The sequence below is a fragment of the Oryza brachyantha genome, chromosome 2, assembly GCF_000231095.2.
Source record: "Oryza brachyantha chromosome 2, ObraRS2, whole genome shotgun sequence".
In the NCBI taxonomy this organism is placed as follows: domain Eukaryota; kingdom Viridiplantae; phylum Streptophyta; class Magnoliopsida; order Poales; family Poaceae; genus Oryza; species Oryza brachyantha.
Genome location: NC_023164.2, coordinates 8,184,690 through 8,200,561, shown reverse-complemented (window position 1 = coordinate 8,200,561; position 15,872 = coordinate 8,184,690). Strand labels below are relative to the sequence as shown.

Sequence of the window (15,872 nt, the reverse complement as noted above, 5' to 3'; positions counted from 1 at the left end):
GCTAAGCTACTCATAGAAGAGCATTTCTCTTGTCCTTAAGGAGGTATCATAAGATATCACTGTTTTCTATATAAAGTTTAGTATCTCTTAGTACCTAAGAATAAAAAAAATGCTCCTCATAGAAACGCACACCCATGTCATCCGACAACACGAGCTAACAATACAAGAGCTCTTCTTCACCCAATCCCTGACCTTGAGCTTCCGAGTCATCTTACGGAAACCTGCAAAGCTGAAATATAGCGCTCTAGAATGGCCACCTCTTTGTCCTGCAAAAGTTTCTTCCACTGCAAGAGTAAACATACAATACACAACAGAATAATTAGTGGAGAGGAAACAATTTGATCACGAAAAATCATATTATTTCTAATATACCATAATTACCAGCAACAACAGTAAGAAGACAGAAGCTAACTCTATGAAATTTAGCTCTAATATTCCAAACAAAACGGTCATCAAACTCATCAAAAGAACTTAGGGCTTTTCTCAGCCCAACTACATCTCTGCATAAACACCAAGTAAAAACAACTAGAGGACAATCAAAGAAAATGTTTAGTCCTCAACCGCATTACAGAGCTGACAAAATTCTAAACCATCCCAACACATTTTCTTTAATTGCCAAGTAGATTGTATCTTGTAAACATGTGATGTACCTCTTGACTTGAAGCTGTCGTACACCAAGAATGAGAGCTATACACAAGAGATGAGCTTTGTGACATAGATCACTAACGTATAAATCCATTAGATACAAGGTTCACATTTTAATTATTTAAAATTAAATTTAGATAGCAATTAAGGTCGTGTTCTCCTGGTAACAAATTAGCATATGATTAATTAATTATTATCTATAAAAACTTAAAAATAAATTAATATAATTTTTTAAATCAACTTTTATATATAAAATTTTCGTAAAAACACACGTCAGTGATTTGGTGCTGCGCAGGGACAACTGTCACGAGGGGAGGAGGTACGAGGCCTTCCATCCACAAAATGTTGGCCCAGAGGGATCAGAATGAGGTTAGGGCCCCAGAGACCAGCAGCGGCACCTAACTCCACCACCACCTGACACCGACATCACCGGACCCCTCGAGCTCGCAGGGCGGTGGCGCCACGCCAATGCCGGATGGGCGCGGGGGACGGGATGCAGCTCCTCTCGGCGGCGCCCACCACGGGGCCGGCACGGCCGGCGGCGGCTGCTTCGCATCGAGCGGCGAGGAGCGGAGCAACCGAGCTGTCCTGATTTGTGTCGGCTTGTGAATCGTGACTGCTGATGATTAACTGAAACGGCGACGGCATCGCAAGCAGGTACAATACAAACACATTGGGCATTTACATATAAGAGAGCGCATTGCAGATCTGCAATTTCGATTAAACCCTATTTGGTGCAGAACCGATTGAATGATTGGGATTCATCGCCTTCTTTTTGTTTCAGATTCGGTAGCTATTTTAACCGAGGGGGTCCAGTGGCACCAACCCAACTACTCGTGGTACTGGGATTGTTGCGGTGGGAGAGGAGAGGCTGACGAACAAGCAGAAGAGATGGAAGTACAACTGGGTTTCACTCGATATTGCAACAGGTATATCTAAGCATGTTTGTGTGTGGATTGGCTGTAGTTGGTGGCTCTATTTAGTGTCATATAAATGATATAATGTCATCGCGTTTAGGCGAAGTTGGTTTTGCTTTACTATGTTTTTGCATTCGTTGTGGAGCTCGGTTAAGCCTTAAAATTTTGCTGTCCTCCGCTACTGCTTAGGTGGTGAATCAGTGGCCTGGGCTTGTTCGACGCGCTTTAGATTTTTTATTTATTATAGCAACTAAAAATCAAACTTCGGTAGCAAATAATCAAAATAGTTCGATTTGCCTGGGATTTAAAAATTTCCTGCCTTCGTCACTGAGCCCTTTTTCCATTTACTGGATTTACTAATTACTAAAATTATAGGACTTTACCCGATATTATATACAATACAGATGCATTTTAATATATATTTGTCAGTTACAGTCAATCTTAGAACGATAGGGAGCCCACAAAATAGAACTTGTGTCCCGTTTACAAGATAGAATTAATTGGTGGTTAACTGAATTTGTTGGATCCCCTCCACGCGCTTGCTCCAAGAGCCACATCTGCTGTGGAGGTGGCAACTTCAGGGGCTCAGAGCCTCGATGGTCAGAACATGGATTTAGGAGATTGTAAAAACACATTACCGTGTACTAGTTTGGCAACTAGTAGGTTTCAAGCTCGGACCAAAATTCTTGTCATGGTTGGTGCTGCTTGATGGAGCAAATAAATTCCATACTTTTTGTCCTGACTTCTAACATGTCCTATAGATTAGTTAGCCCAATAACAAACAAACAAATTAAACTCCAGTAATTCCAGATTCCATGACGACTATATAGACACAGTGGTTCTCAATATGGGAGCTCAGGCAGTTTAGGCGCCTTAACTAATTTACCAGTACATATATACAAACAATTAATAAATTTTGTCAAAAAAATACAAGCAGACTGCTTGTCAAGAGACTGTCATGGGGGAGTGTAGTTCAGCTAAGAATAAGTACATATAGACTGATCTAATGTGGTGAAAAGAAACATACCCTAAGTATGAACAAAAATGCATCGTGCATTGTCATCTCCCAATTGAAAGATTACTAATCGTGCCTAAGCTCTTCGTTGACGAGTCGAAAACTTGGTTTTGGATTAAAGCCGACATGCTGAAAGTAAAGCGCATTGGTGACATCTCTGGGAGGGGCATGTCCCCATTGAGGTACTGCACAACTTGTCGCATGGTTGGCCTTATGTTGGACATCGGGTGCGAGCATAAGAGTCCTAACTTTAATGCTAAACTCGCTTCACTAATGTTAAATTCCCCATTAAGTCTTGGGTCAATAACATTAAGGATCTGTTCCCTGCTGCACTGCTGAAACACCCAATCTGTCAGCATGAGCCGATGGCCCTCGATGTCCTGCTCAACAGGCCTTCGTCCACTGGTGACCTCAAGAAGGAATGCACCAAAGGCAAACACATCGGTAGGAGGCGATGCCTTGCCTGTTAGTGCTAATTCAGGGGCCATGTAACCGAAGGTACCTGCGACAACCGTGGTTTGCAGCTCAGTATCTCTGTTGTAGAGCCTTGCAAGTCCAAAATCACCTAGGCGTCCATTCATGTCATTGTCAAGAAGCACATTGCTTGGTTTGATGTCCCGATGGATAACAATTTGCTCCCACTCCTCGTGAAGATAAAGCAACCCAGATGCAATACCCTTGATAATCTGAAACCTTTGAGTCCAGTTCAGAGTAGGTTTGTCATCATGGCTGTACAGATATTTATCAAGACTACCATTTGGCATATAGTCATAGACCAACAGAAGTTCATCTTTGAGTCGACAGTAACCAAGCAGTTGTACGAGGTTGCGGTGCCGCAGGCGACCAATGCTTGCAACCTCAGCAACAAACTCCTTTATCCCTTGACTTGATTCATGTGATACCCTCTTCACTGCAACTTCCGAACTAGAAGTAGGAAGCACTCCTTTGTACACTCTCCCAAACCCTCCAACTCCAAGCAAGTTCTTGTTCTTGAATCCTTCTGTTGCCTGAAGCAATTCCTTGTATGACAGTCTATGTGCTCCAAACTCAAGCTCCCAATCTTCGCGCAATTCAACAAATCTCTGAAACTTCCTTTGGACTAGTAGAAAAATGCCAGCAGCCACAGCAATCACAAGCACCACTGAGGCTATTGGTAGAGAAATCACCATGGTCTTGGTCGGATAAGACTTCTTGGTTCTTCTTACAGGTAGCTTGGGAAGCTTATCAATGTCAATGGCTGGAGCAAGTGTGCCCACACTGAAGCTCCAGCCAAGCACATAGTGCCGCGAGGTCATTGTGCCTATTGATGCTGAGAAGCCAACATATGCTTCGTTGGTGATCACCGACGAGAGGTTGAATCTTGTAGATACCAATGGCTTCACAGGCTTCTTGATTCCAACCGGAGCAAGCCTCACGTCGATCTGTGTATCATTGTCGTTGTAGTCCACCCATACTTGCATGGCCTTCCCACAAACAAGGGTCAGACTCTTGAATTCACCAGTATTGTCGTCATAGTAGCCAGCCTCAGAGGCATTTGAAGATGCAAGGCTATTGATGTCGATGCCGACATGGTTGTCGTTGATGTCGGAGAATTCGGGGCTCTGGATGGTGTCGAGCTCCACAGCGAAGATGTGGTTTCTGCTGTCGCCATTGCTGGTTGTGTTGAGGAAGCCCATGTATGTGCTGGCAAGCCCGGAGGAGAGGTCTTTGGTTGGGGAGATCACGAGGGCGATGCCATGGCCACCTACGCCGGGGGAGGCGGTGATGATGCCAAACACAAAGGATGCTGAGAAAGACCGCACTGCCTTCTTCTTCTCCCCTCCTTCCAGCGACGATGAGTCCCCGAAGAGCAGTGGTGTCGGGTGAAACGCATGGCCCTTGACCTGTGGCTTGCCGTTGGTCAGCTCAAGCAGGCCGTCCGGCGTGACCATGGCCGTGCCGTCGAGGGCGAGGTCCTTCACGCCGGCGAAACCAGAGTAGGCAAACTGGTCGCCGCTGGCGGCAGCAGCAACGGCTGCAAGGTGAAGGCCATGGAGGAGGCTGCACTGTAGACACAAGAATATGCAAACTGGGTTAACAATCTGCTGCATATCTGAATTCTGTGATCACTAGCTAGCTTCTCTAGTGTTAATGGACAAAGTATTGTCTTCAGCTTCAGCCTGTACTTTCCAGAATGGTTTATATGAAGATGAGTTGAAGGTTGCAGTCTTGCTGCGCAGCTTCCCAGTTGAACTATTCTTGGTGTGATAGCAATGTGTAATCATGGAATGTATCTTTGAATAATCATGCAGGGAAACACTTCTGTGAGTTTCATACTTTCAGCACTGGTGGCGGCGTCCAATCCCAATTAATGTGATCGAAGGAAAAATATCTCAACCTCTGAACAGGACTGCTGTACCTGACAATTGAAGAAGTGTTGATGTAGAAATTTTGTTGATAAATGGGGCCAAAATTGATTAATTTGGTTTAGACCCTGTAGAGAATTCAACGCCTAGTTAGTCGAGGTGAAGATGCACGTGCTATCCAGGGTACGTTGGTTCAGGGAGGAAAGTTGGGTGTACGTGTTTGCAAGTTGTTGTGTACTTGCGTATACACAAGACTTTAGTTATTTTGATTTGCATAAAATTTAGCCTTGGTTTCATTAACTCAGGCAAAATTTCAACTTGTGTGCCCATTAATTATCTATTTCTAGTACGTGCTGTATTGGTGGAATCATGGATATGGCATTAATAGATGTAACATATGTGCTAAAAATGATGTGTTTATTCATCCATCCCTAGCTATTTATATGGCTAAATAATATCATGCTTATGTCTGCTTATTGACTCTTCTCACTATGCCGTAGCATTGCATGTTCGGCCAATATAATGTTTTGTTTTTGAAAATGGCCATATAAAGATTTCCTAACATATGCTATATCTCCATGTCCGTGAAGAAAAAAAAAACTATACATAAACTTGCTAAGAAAACCATTGATGAGAAAGTTTAGACTTCATTGATCTGTGACGATATTTGGAACAACCTTATACTGTGAAGCTCAACTAATTCTTTCCAAGAGGATAAAAACTCAGGTAATTAGTGTAAACAGGAAGCTCAAACGAATCTGCTTCATTTGATTCTGAAATTCAGTGAAGTCAAAGATAATTTGGTCAGATATCCTGCACGGCTGCTTATGACTTTCATAGTTCATTGAAAAACACACAAGGAAAAGTCATCACTTCAGCCATGTTTCGAACATTTAGCTAGCTTGTGGGGAAAGGAGACTACCAAGCCTTATCTTCTCGTTTCTATTTATACTTATATGTTAAAATTTAAATTTTTAATCTTAAATTTTTAAGTTAATTTGATGTTTTTATTATTTTATTTTTCAGTCTTTACTTTTAGATCATCAAGAACGCGTATATAATAGTTTTATTCACGAGTTATTTTTTTATTTGTAAATATATCATTTGACTTTTTTCATGAATTGATTATTACAATTACAACCATTACTTGAAAAAAAAAACCAAACGATTACCCCTACTTTTTGTGAAGATAAGAACAAAGTAATGGACCAAGTGACAACCCAGGGACAACACTAGATCAATGAAGCCATTCTCCCAGATGAAACATCCAAAACACAATAGACCCTTTAAATAAGCATGTATTATCATTGGAGTTTTATGGCCATTGAGGAATGACCTTAAAGTAGTAATTTTTTAGCGTAAAATTTTGGTAGAGTTACCAAAGGTTTACACGGTAAAATATAATACATCAAGATACATTTTAACGAGGGTACAATTGTCCGTGTTATCACACTTATTAATCACCTTATAACCTTGTGTGCAACTAAACATTGGCAGCCTCATTTTTTTTTGCTTCTGTTTATGCTTACAAACCAATATTTGAATTTTTAACCTTGCATTTGGAGTAGATTGTTAGGTTTATTATAGCTTATTTTCCGTCTTTATTTTTAGATCGCTAAGAACACATATATAAAAGTTTTAGATCACCCCTGTTTCATTTTGGCACATGATTTTGGTTTAGATATATACCAAGCAAGATTAATTTGTTTGTATGAATGTTCCACCCTAGAGTTATGTTATTTTAAAATACGGATACCAAGGAGGAACTTAATGCCAACATACTGGTTATATACCCTATCATTGTCATACTTTAAGTCATTTTAAGTTTGTTCTAAGTCAAACATCTTCGAATTTGATTAAAATATGTAAAAATGTACTCCATCTATTTATGTTTTAACTCAATTTAGGTTTGGGTCAAATCTCTTAAAGTTTGATAGAAAAGAGCACCAAATTATTTTAATTAAATCCATCATTAAATATATTATTATAGTATATTTATTTTGTATTGAAATGTTGCTATATTTTTCGATAATCTTGGAGAAGCAGGAAGATATTTGACTTAAAATGCATACCTAAGCTGAACTGACATGTAATATGACGCAGAGGGAGTCGTAACATCTAGTTTTATCAAATTCAGCCATTCAATAATTTTTTATAGCACATTTATTTCAGGTTACAGTTGTTGTTATATTGTTTTATAGGGCAATTTCGTTTTTGTCCCTGTTTCAGCTTCTAATATTGATTTTGTCTTTTCTTTTTAGGGTTTTCGTTTTTACCCTTATTTTTTTAATTGAACGAACCGGTTGACACTCCTTTAAATGGAAACTCCTTTGAATGGAAGGACTAACGGTGTTAAATGACTATTTTACACTTGCACGAGAATATCATTTTGATCCATTTTTTTGTCATTTGTGTTGTTACCCTCTGTTCTAAATCATAGAAATATACAAAAGCAATATTTTATTAATTCAAATGACATGTTTAAAAACTTATAATTTTTTAAAATATTTGACAGAGTTTCAAAACTATGTCAATTTTTTTAAAAAAATTATAAGTTTCCTAGAAATATACAAAAGCAATATATTATTAATTCAAATGTTTAAAAACTTATAATTTCTAAACAGGGGTAATTTTGTCATTAATTATTTCGGGAATTAAATATTTTATTTTTTAAACTAAATATATTGGTCAACTAACAGTCAATATAACTTTTATCCAAAATAGGGGCAAACGGTTCATTCAGTTCAAAAAGAGAGAGGCAAAACCAAAAACCTTAAAAAGAAGGGGTAAAATCAACATTAGACTTGAAAATCAGGACAAGAACAAAATTGTCCCTGTTTTATATACCTGGTCAAATTTGAACAGGCCGGTTTGATTCAAGATAAAACCAAATTAACTATGATATGAACTAGAGAGGAGAGAGTAGGAAAGACGAAGCAACTGTTTGTACCGAAATAACTTTCGGCTAGCTCTCCCCGCCACTTTGTCAACGGAACGCGTGGCACTGCCTGAAGTCAACTATGGCATTAGTGGAGTACTCCGTATTATTATTTATTCGTCGGATCTGACCACAAGTGCCATGTACATGGTTATTACTGTTTCAATTCCATCATCGTTGACCATTTGACCGGATCAGATCAGTCCATCCTTTTCTTCTAGATTAGGCCTCTGGGGTGGCTGCCTGCCTCCAACTAGCAGGGCTGATACGCGTGCGCGCTCTCACTGCCCGCGCGAATTGGGTCTCTTGTCCGAGCAATTCCTTCTTGTGTGGAAGCAAGTTCATCGTAGGTCTCTTTAACTTAACGTCAGGTATGTATAAAATTATTCTTAATCTTAAATCAAAAAAAATGTGCCCTAAAAAATCTCTCGATAGCGTCAATTTATTTTTTATCTAGTTTTATTAACATGATGTATAGTGGCCCATATGTTAGGTTTTTGTTTTTATTTTTTCCTATTTTCTTCCTTTCTCTCCCTTGCTCTCCTCTTCCTCTGCTTCCTCCGTACGTCTGCAGTCTGAGTGGAACAATATTTTAATACCATGAACAGTGCTGGAATACCATAGCAACAGCAATTTTAAAACACTATTCATTACTGTAGCGAATGTTGTAGCATTATATCTCATCCATCCGTCTCGATCCAACGGTCATGAGATACACCAAATTCATATTATTGTTGCTAGGATCTCATCCCGAGGCGGCATGCTTGAGCCTGGAGCCGGCGCTCGACTTTTTTTTTTGTCGGAAGCAGCGGCTAGGCCTTGTACTCTACCAACGCCGGATGATGACCTCCGGATTGTTTCATCAAATGTAAGTGGCGATCCTACGAATTTCAGTTCTTGATCGATGAAATTTTCCCTGAATTTTCGGAGCAAATTTGAGATGCGATTGATCCTTCATGTTCAGTATGTGAAAGGAGGAATCTTTGGAGAACGTGATCCATGACACGTCGGTCGGTGCCAGGGACGACGAGCCGGATATTGTGGCGAGGGTTGTGATGACCCCCACTGATGACATGGCCGCCGGAGCAGACGGCGACGGCGGCGAGACGGGGACGACGAGCGGTTGGGGAAAGAGCGGGAGGAGGTGGTGGAGTGGGTGAAGGAGCTGTCGCTGTGGCTCATGGAGCGGGAGCAGAGGCTGCAGCTCCGGCTGGTGGAGCTCGACGACGACGAGCTGTGTGAGCAGGAAGCTCAAGCGGTGCGTCGGCGTTACCGCCGTGGAGGCGCGGCTGCTTTCTCAACACAAGCTCAAGCAGAAGCCGGCCCACCTGGCCTCACAAACCAATTGTTTTCTTTAACTTTTCATTTGAATTCATTTTGAATTAATCCATAAACAAGGTTCGTATGTATAAATTTACTACACAAAATATCTTTCATGTATGAATTTTGTATGTACAAGTGTAGATTCAATTCATCTACAGAAACTATGAAGAAAGTCTTTTATACATATACATACATGTATAAAGTCAGTACTTATGACGCATCATATGCCAGTTAGTTCTTGTGTTATTACTTATTTTATCTGTTCTTTGTGTCTGCAGTACATGGCTCCGTGGAGCACATCATATTCAGTACAGAGAACATTGGAAATGATACGCTTTCAATATCCTCTCTAGTATGGTTTTTTGACAAGAGGTTCCAAATTGAAAACCTGATTACTTGAGTTCGTCTAATATCTCTAGAAGATGTGGAATGATCTGCATTTCCAGAGAGGTAGTTGAACTATTCTGCAGGTTGTAAAATGCAGTACCTCCAGAGATGGACCAGTTGAAAAGGAGGATGGAACTTCAAGACTGGCTCTTATGTGCCAGAGAATGCCCTGCTAATAATTTATCTTATGCTTGATTGAACTATGCAGCATTTCCTGAAGCTCTGTGCTCCTGGCTATGACCGTAATAGCGTGTATGAAAAGCGCCAGAAACCATCTTCTCGTTTATACTTATTTTTATAACCCAAAATTTAAATTTAAAAACTTAAATTTAGAGTTTGGTTTGAGTTTTTTCATAATAGTTTATTTTTAGCATTTAATTTTAGATAGCTAAAACACATATATAAAAGTTTTGCCTATAAATTATTTTTTAATCATTAATAAGCGCAATAATAAGCGATTGCGCTTATGCTTATTAAAAGCAAACTGATGCGGCTAGATTTCAGTGTGGAAAAAAAATATGTTTTTCATTTGTCATGTACAACAACGAACTGTGCCGGGGGCCTGTGATAAAAGATCCGTCTTAGCTCCATATAGAAAATGCAAATATACGTTGTTTCCCTCTTCCTTGTGAGTCGGGTATTTCTGCTTTCTGAAATTTTATTCAGAAATCCATATGATCAAAACTGCACTTATATAGTCTTCATTACGGGGATGCTTCATCTCATCAGGCTCACCGTTTGGGTTTGTGGAAACATGGAGCAGAGCGCATGAACAATGGGGCTGTGCCTTTCTAGCTCTCCGGTTGTTACCACTTCACAAAGCTATGTATGATTTAGATAATATTTTGTTGCTGAAGATGACTGTTGTATATGTTTCATTTCCATGATTTCTATCTAAATCTGACAAAAAAAACAGTCACCCTTTTCTCTCTTTTTTTTTTGTGAAAGTTGCATATTGCAAATGAGTAGAACAATCGTGAGACTCCTCAAACAAGCAAGTGTAAAAAATATCTCTTTTTTTTAAGCCCCAGAAGGGGTGACTTTATATTAGAAGAGGGAAATAATTACAATCACCGTGGACAGTGGCGGGATTAATGTGGGTGCAGGGGGGCTTCATATCCCCTACCCTCTCCGGACCCATGGAGCCCCCCAAAAAAAATCGCCATGAATAAGAGGTAGGGGGTGCTTAGTAGTATGTTCAGGCAGTTTAGCCTCCTCAATTTTTGGTTTTTGGATCCGTCCCTGACCATGGGAGGTCCACAACAGAGTACAGGGTGAAATAGAAAAACGCGGGGGGAGGGGGACAGGGAGCACGCCTGAAACCTAACCCTAGGCTACGTTACATGCATGACTTCGTCTGTCTGAGCTCGTGGCATAAGTGCTAGGATGCCCTTCGCTCCTCCAGTCCGCCAGAAGTTGATCTCCTCGAAGATGTGGTTGATCAGATCATTGATTGGAGTTTCTGATCTACGCTCTTTCCAGATTTCCCAAGAGACCAGAATTAAGAGCGATTTTAGGCCGCCTTGCAGTTTTTTCGGCCGTGTGTTGATGTTATTGCACCACCAGTCTTGGAGTGGGATGTCCGATGGGGCGTCATCGGGTCAGGCACGGGATTTTGCTTGCGAGGTCCCATCAAATTCGTTTGGTGACGAGGCAGTCCTTGAAGAGGTGATCCACCGTCTCAAGGTTGCGAAGGCAGAGTTGACAAAAGTATTCATTTTGCCATTAGCGTTGCTGGATTTTCAGCACTAACCACGCAAATAATTTACATTTCGCCGGTGCCCATACTTTCCAAACGCATGGGGGCGGTGGCTGAGGAGACAGCAGTAAAAAAAAATCTCTAAACTGTAATCATCCACTTGCTTTTATTCTTGTGTCATTCTTGTAACTGAATCAATTATTTTTTTCTGATACATAAATCTTAGTCCGACCATGGTCAGTCAAAGTTTAATATCAAGAATTGGTCACATGTCAAGTGAACAGATGTCTTCAACACGTACATATTTGCTCCTGAACAATCTAACCAAAAGTCAACTACATGAACATAATTAAACCACAAGAAAAATGCATGTTAGGAGACTTAATTAGAGCAGGGAAAAAAAAGGGAAAATGGAACCTGTGACCAAAGCACACTTATCTTCATAACTAGCACCCAAGAACAACATAATGCAAAAACTATTTAGGTGCATGCTTTGTATGCCAACTGGGGTCCAAAAGTCCAACCCATGGTCGACAGTGCTGAATGCATGTCATCTCCCACTTGAGAAACTACTTAGTTGGCCGACAGTGACTTGGCCTTCCGCCATGGATGACATGCTCAAGCTCGTCTGTGAAGCCATGAGCTCTGGGAGTGGTGACTGGCCATCAAGGTACTGCAGAACTTGTCTCATGCTCGGCCTCAACTCGGGCAACGGCTGTGAGCACAAGAGCCCTAGCTTCAACACAAGATTCACCTCATGATCGTCGTACACACATTGAAGTCTTGGGTCTACCACATCCATGGGTGTCTCCCTGACCAAATGCGCAGATATAAGATCAACCAACATACGCATGCCTCCTCCTTCGGCGTCTCGCTCCAAGGGTTTCCGTCCTGTGGTAACCTCAAAAAGAAGGAATGCGCCGAAGGAGAACACATCGGTTAGAGGGGATGCCTTGCAGGTTCGGGTTATCTCGGGAGCCAGATAACCCAAGGTACCAGCTATGATTGTTGTCTGCAGCTCGGCGCCATGATTATGCAGCTTGGCGAGACCAAAGTCGCCTAACCGAGCATTCATCTCGCTGTCAAGTAGCACGTTGCTCGCTTTGATGTCTCTGTGGACAACGACTTGCTCCCATTCCTCGTGAAGATAGTGTAAACTAGACGCAACGCCCTTAATAATCAGAAATCTCTGCGCCCAACTGAGGACCGGCTTGTTGTCGTGGTCATACAAGTATTTGTCGAGACTCCCATTTGGCATGTAGTCGTAAACTAAAAGTAGTTCATTCTTAAGTCGGCAGTACCCAAGCAACTGCACGATGTTGCGGTGCCGGAGGCGGCCGATACTAGCAACCTCGGCGATGAACTCCTTCATTCCTTGCCTCGATTCATGCGACACCCTCTTCACGGCGACCTCGAAATGGGATTTCGGTAGGACTCCCTTGTAGACTCTCCCAAACCCTCCAACACCGAGCAAGTTCTTGTTCTTGAACCATTCCGTCGCTCGACACAAATCCTTGTAGGGGATCCGATGAGGCCCGAACTCAACCTCCCAATCTTCGCGTAATTCGACGAAACCATACCGTTTTCGCACCAATGCGAAGCAAGAAACGATGAAGAGTAAGAGCAACACGGAGGACATTGGCAGAGCTATCACCATTGTTGTCTTGGAGGACCGAGGCCCACCTGACCTTCTTTTGGGCATTTTGGGCAGCCTAGCCATGTCGATCGCCGAAGCTCCAGCCGAGCACGTAGTGCTGCGTGCTCAGCGTGCCCGTCGACGAGGAGAAGCCGACGTAGGACTCGCCGGCGATCACCGTCGAGAGGTCGTGCGTCGCCGACAGCAGCGGCCTCGCCGGCTTCTTCGTCCCGAGCGGCGCCAGCGTCACGTCGATCCGCGTGGCGTCGCCGTCGTAGTCCACCCACACCTGCATGGCGTTGCCGCTGATGAGCGTCACGTCATGGAACTGGCCGGTCCGGTCGTCGTAGTAGCCGGCCTCTCCCCGCTGCGCGACGCGAGGTCGTTGATGTTGATGCCGACGTGGTTGTCGTTGATGTCCCGGAAGTCGAGGTTCTGGATGGTGTCGAGCTCGACGGCGAACAGGTGGTTGCTGGCGCTACCGACGCTGCCGGTGCTGTTGAAGAGGCCCATGTAGTTGCTGGGCAGGCCGGCGGACAGGTTCGCCTTGGGCGCGACGACGAGGACGATGCCATGGCCACCGAGGTCTTGGGTGTCGGCGGTGAGGATGCCGAACACGAAGGAGGAGGAGAAGGACCGGACCGCCCTCTCGGTGCCGTTGGGCGGCGACACACGGCGGAGCTGCACCGGAGCCGGGTAGAAGGCGTGACCCTTCTGCTGCACCGTGCCGTTGGTCAGCTTGAGGAGGCCATTCGGCATGATCCTGGCCGTGCCGTAGAGGGTGAGGTTCGCGCCGGCGAAGCCATTGTACAGGAACTGGCCGTCGTCCTCAAGTCCGGCCACGGCCACAAGGTGGAGGAAGCCATAGAGGAGGAGAGGAAGCCACCAGGACACGTACTTTGGTCCGGTCATGTCCGCCATGACCAAGAATTCAGGACACACTCTTGTAGTTTGCTCATAACACTGTACTGTTTATACTGTTCAGATGATCTTCATGTCAACCTGAACACTAACACAGCCTGAAATTATCAAGTCCTTTTTGCCAAGTCAATCGCCCTAGTCAATTTTTTTCTTTAAAAAATCTCTTGCCTTGGATGATAGTTTGACGAAGACGTGTGACTCAACGAGTGGCATATATAATTAATTAAATATTTGGTTGGTTGGTGGTTAAGATGGGATGAGATACGACCATCTATATTTTTTGAGATATGGTGATCTAGATCTATATTTGGTTGGATGGATGAAATGATCCAATGTTTTGTTTGGCTGGATGGATGAAGATGGATTGGATGAACATATTTAATTACTAATAAATAATAATGTTAATTAATCAACATAAATATTATCCTAATTAGTACAAATTAATAATGAAATATATCTATCATCACTAATTAACACTAATTTAAACTTGTTAATTACTAATTAATAACAAAACAAGTTAATTATATCCCTAAACAATCACTAATGAACACCGTTAGTAAAGGTGAATGAGTTCATCCAGCCAATTTGCCGGGATACACTCAGCCAACATCTTCATGAAATATTCTTCTCTTAGGTCACTCCATCCAGCTTCGCCGCGAACCAAACACATCAAAAAACTCGGCAGCCATCTCCCATCCAGGAAAGTCTAGCTAAATAAACACACCCTAACTTGAACTTGGACTGATTGGTGATGTTGGAACTTGGAAACAGTCTTGTGTACAACAGTTCATCTTGGACCAGGCTTCCAGTTATAGTTTTACTGAAATGGCTTTAATTTGTGTTGATCTTCACGGTAGCAGCAGCCGACAAAAAACTGAAAGGGAAATTCGTGAAGAAACCCAGGCAAATTACTTTCAATGATTCAGCGCCAGTAAAGCCAAGGTCAGCTTCAGCTAGCTAGCTTTGTTTTGGTTTGCAATGGATGCAGACAGACATGTATAAGGCGTACTTTTCTGTGGACACAATGGTCGCACAGTGAAGTAGCTCTTACGCCAATAATCCAAGACATTTTGAACTAAATACTTGGTGCATGCCCTGGTGGATATGGCATTAGAGATTTATGAGATGTGATATGTGGATGCCGGAATCCAAATTTGGAGGGTTATATTTTTTTTAAAAAAAATGTTCGATAGAAAAATTGCTAATTTCTAATTATAAGGAATATAGTAATAAAGGGAAAGTCCGATCTCTTTTGTCTTCCATACTCCCCGCTCCAAGTGTTCCACGGTGCTCTCTATCGATAGTAGAACTAATCTAGATGGTTTATTTTTTCTAATCTAATCAATCAGATATATTTACACTACCATAACAACTATTGGGATAGAACTTTAAAACTACGGTCAAGATTTTTATATTGATAATAACACTTGTAGTAGAATACTACCGGTTACTGATATCGTAGTCAAACTCCTCCCTGTTCATAATCCAATAAACCCTAATCTGAAAAACCAGTTAGTTATTGATCAAGTAGATCTCTAATTAAGGTCCACTATTGACTTTAATTGTGGTAATTTTAGTCATATATGCATGTAAAAAACATAGCCACTCGTATCCTAATACACACATACTCACCCCTATAAATACAAATGGACCAGTCATACCTTGAGACAGTCACCGTATGCGTCTTACTTGATACTTTGTCGACCATTCAAAGAATAACTAGCTGTAAATACAAGTATCGATGTCAAATATAGGATTGGAATCTAGATGAGTTACACCACAAGAAATCTAACTAGTTGAGCTGCATCGACTTCACAACTGGTCGTCCTTTTTTTTTTAATTGCTTGTTGAGCCGGATCTATTCTATGCGTTTATTTCGTCTATATTTGTTAGTTACTTATCCTAAACTGTTCAAGGCTGAATCATGGCTCCAGTTAAAGAAATATTAAGTCAATATGTTATTCCTATTTGATGACTTAAATAACTCCAGCCTGTACAGTACAAAATCCTAGTGCTAGACAATTTTGTGGCTTAGGTATTTAATGA

The 15,872-nt window shown here is 42.0% G+C and overlaps 1 long non-coding RNA gene and 1 pseudogene across 2 annotated transcripts; one reads left to right on the top strand and one right to left on the bottom strand.

The window, feature by feature from the left end:
* Positions 1-1,026: 1,026 nt before the first annotated feature.
* On the top strand, positions 1,027-9,314 carry LOC121053539. 2 transcript variants are annotated; one of them, XR_005811113.1, is made up of 4 exons: positions 1,027-1,302; positions 1,430-1,574; positions 8,602-8,728; positions 8,825-9,314. It is a non-coding gene; the product is annotated as an uncharacterized LOC121053539 (long non-coding RNA). The 2 variants fall into 2 exon arrangements; XR_005811112.1 differs by lacking the exons at positions 8,602-8,728; positions 8,825-9,314 and adding an exon at positions 4,869-5,384.
* Positions 2,381-13,679, bottom strand: LOC102719559 (annotated as a pseudogene).
* Between the last annotated feature and the right edge of the window lie 2,193 nt (positions 13,680-15,872).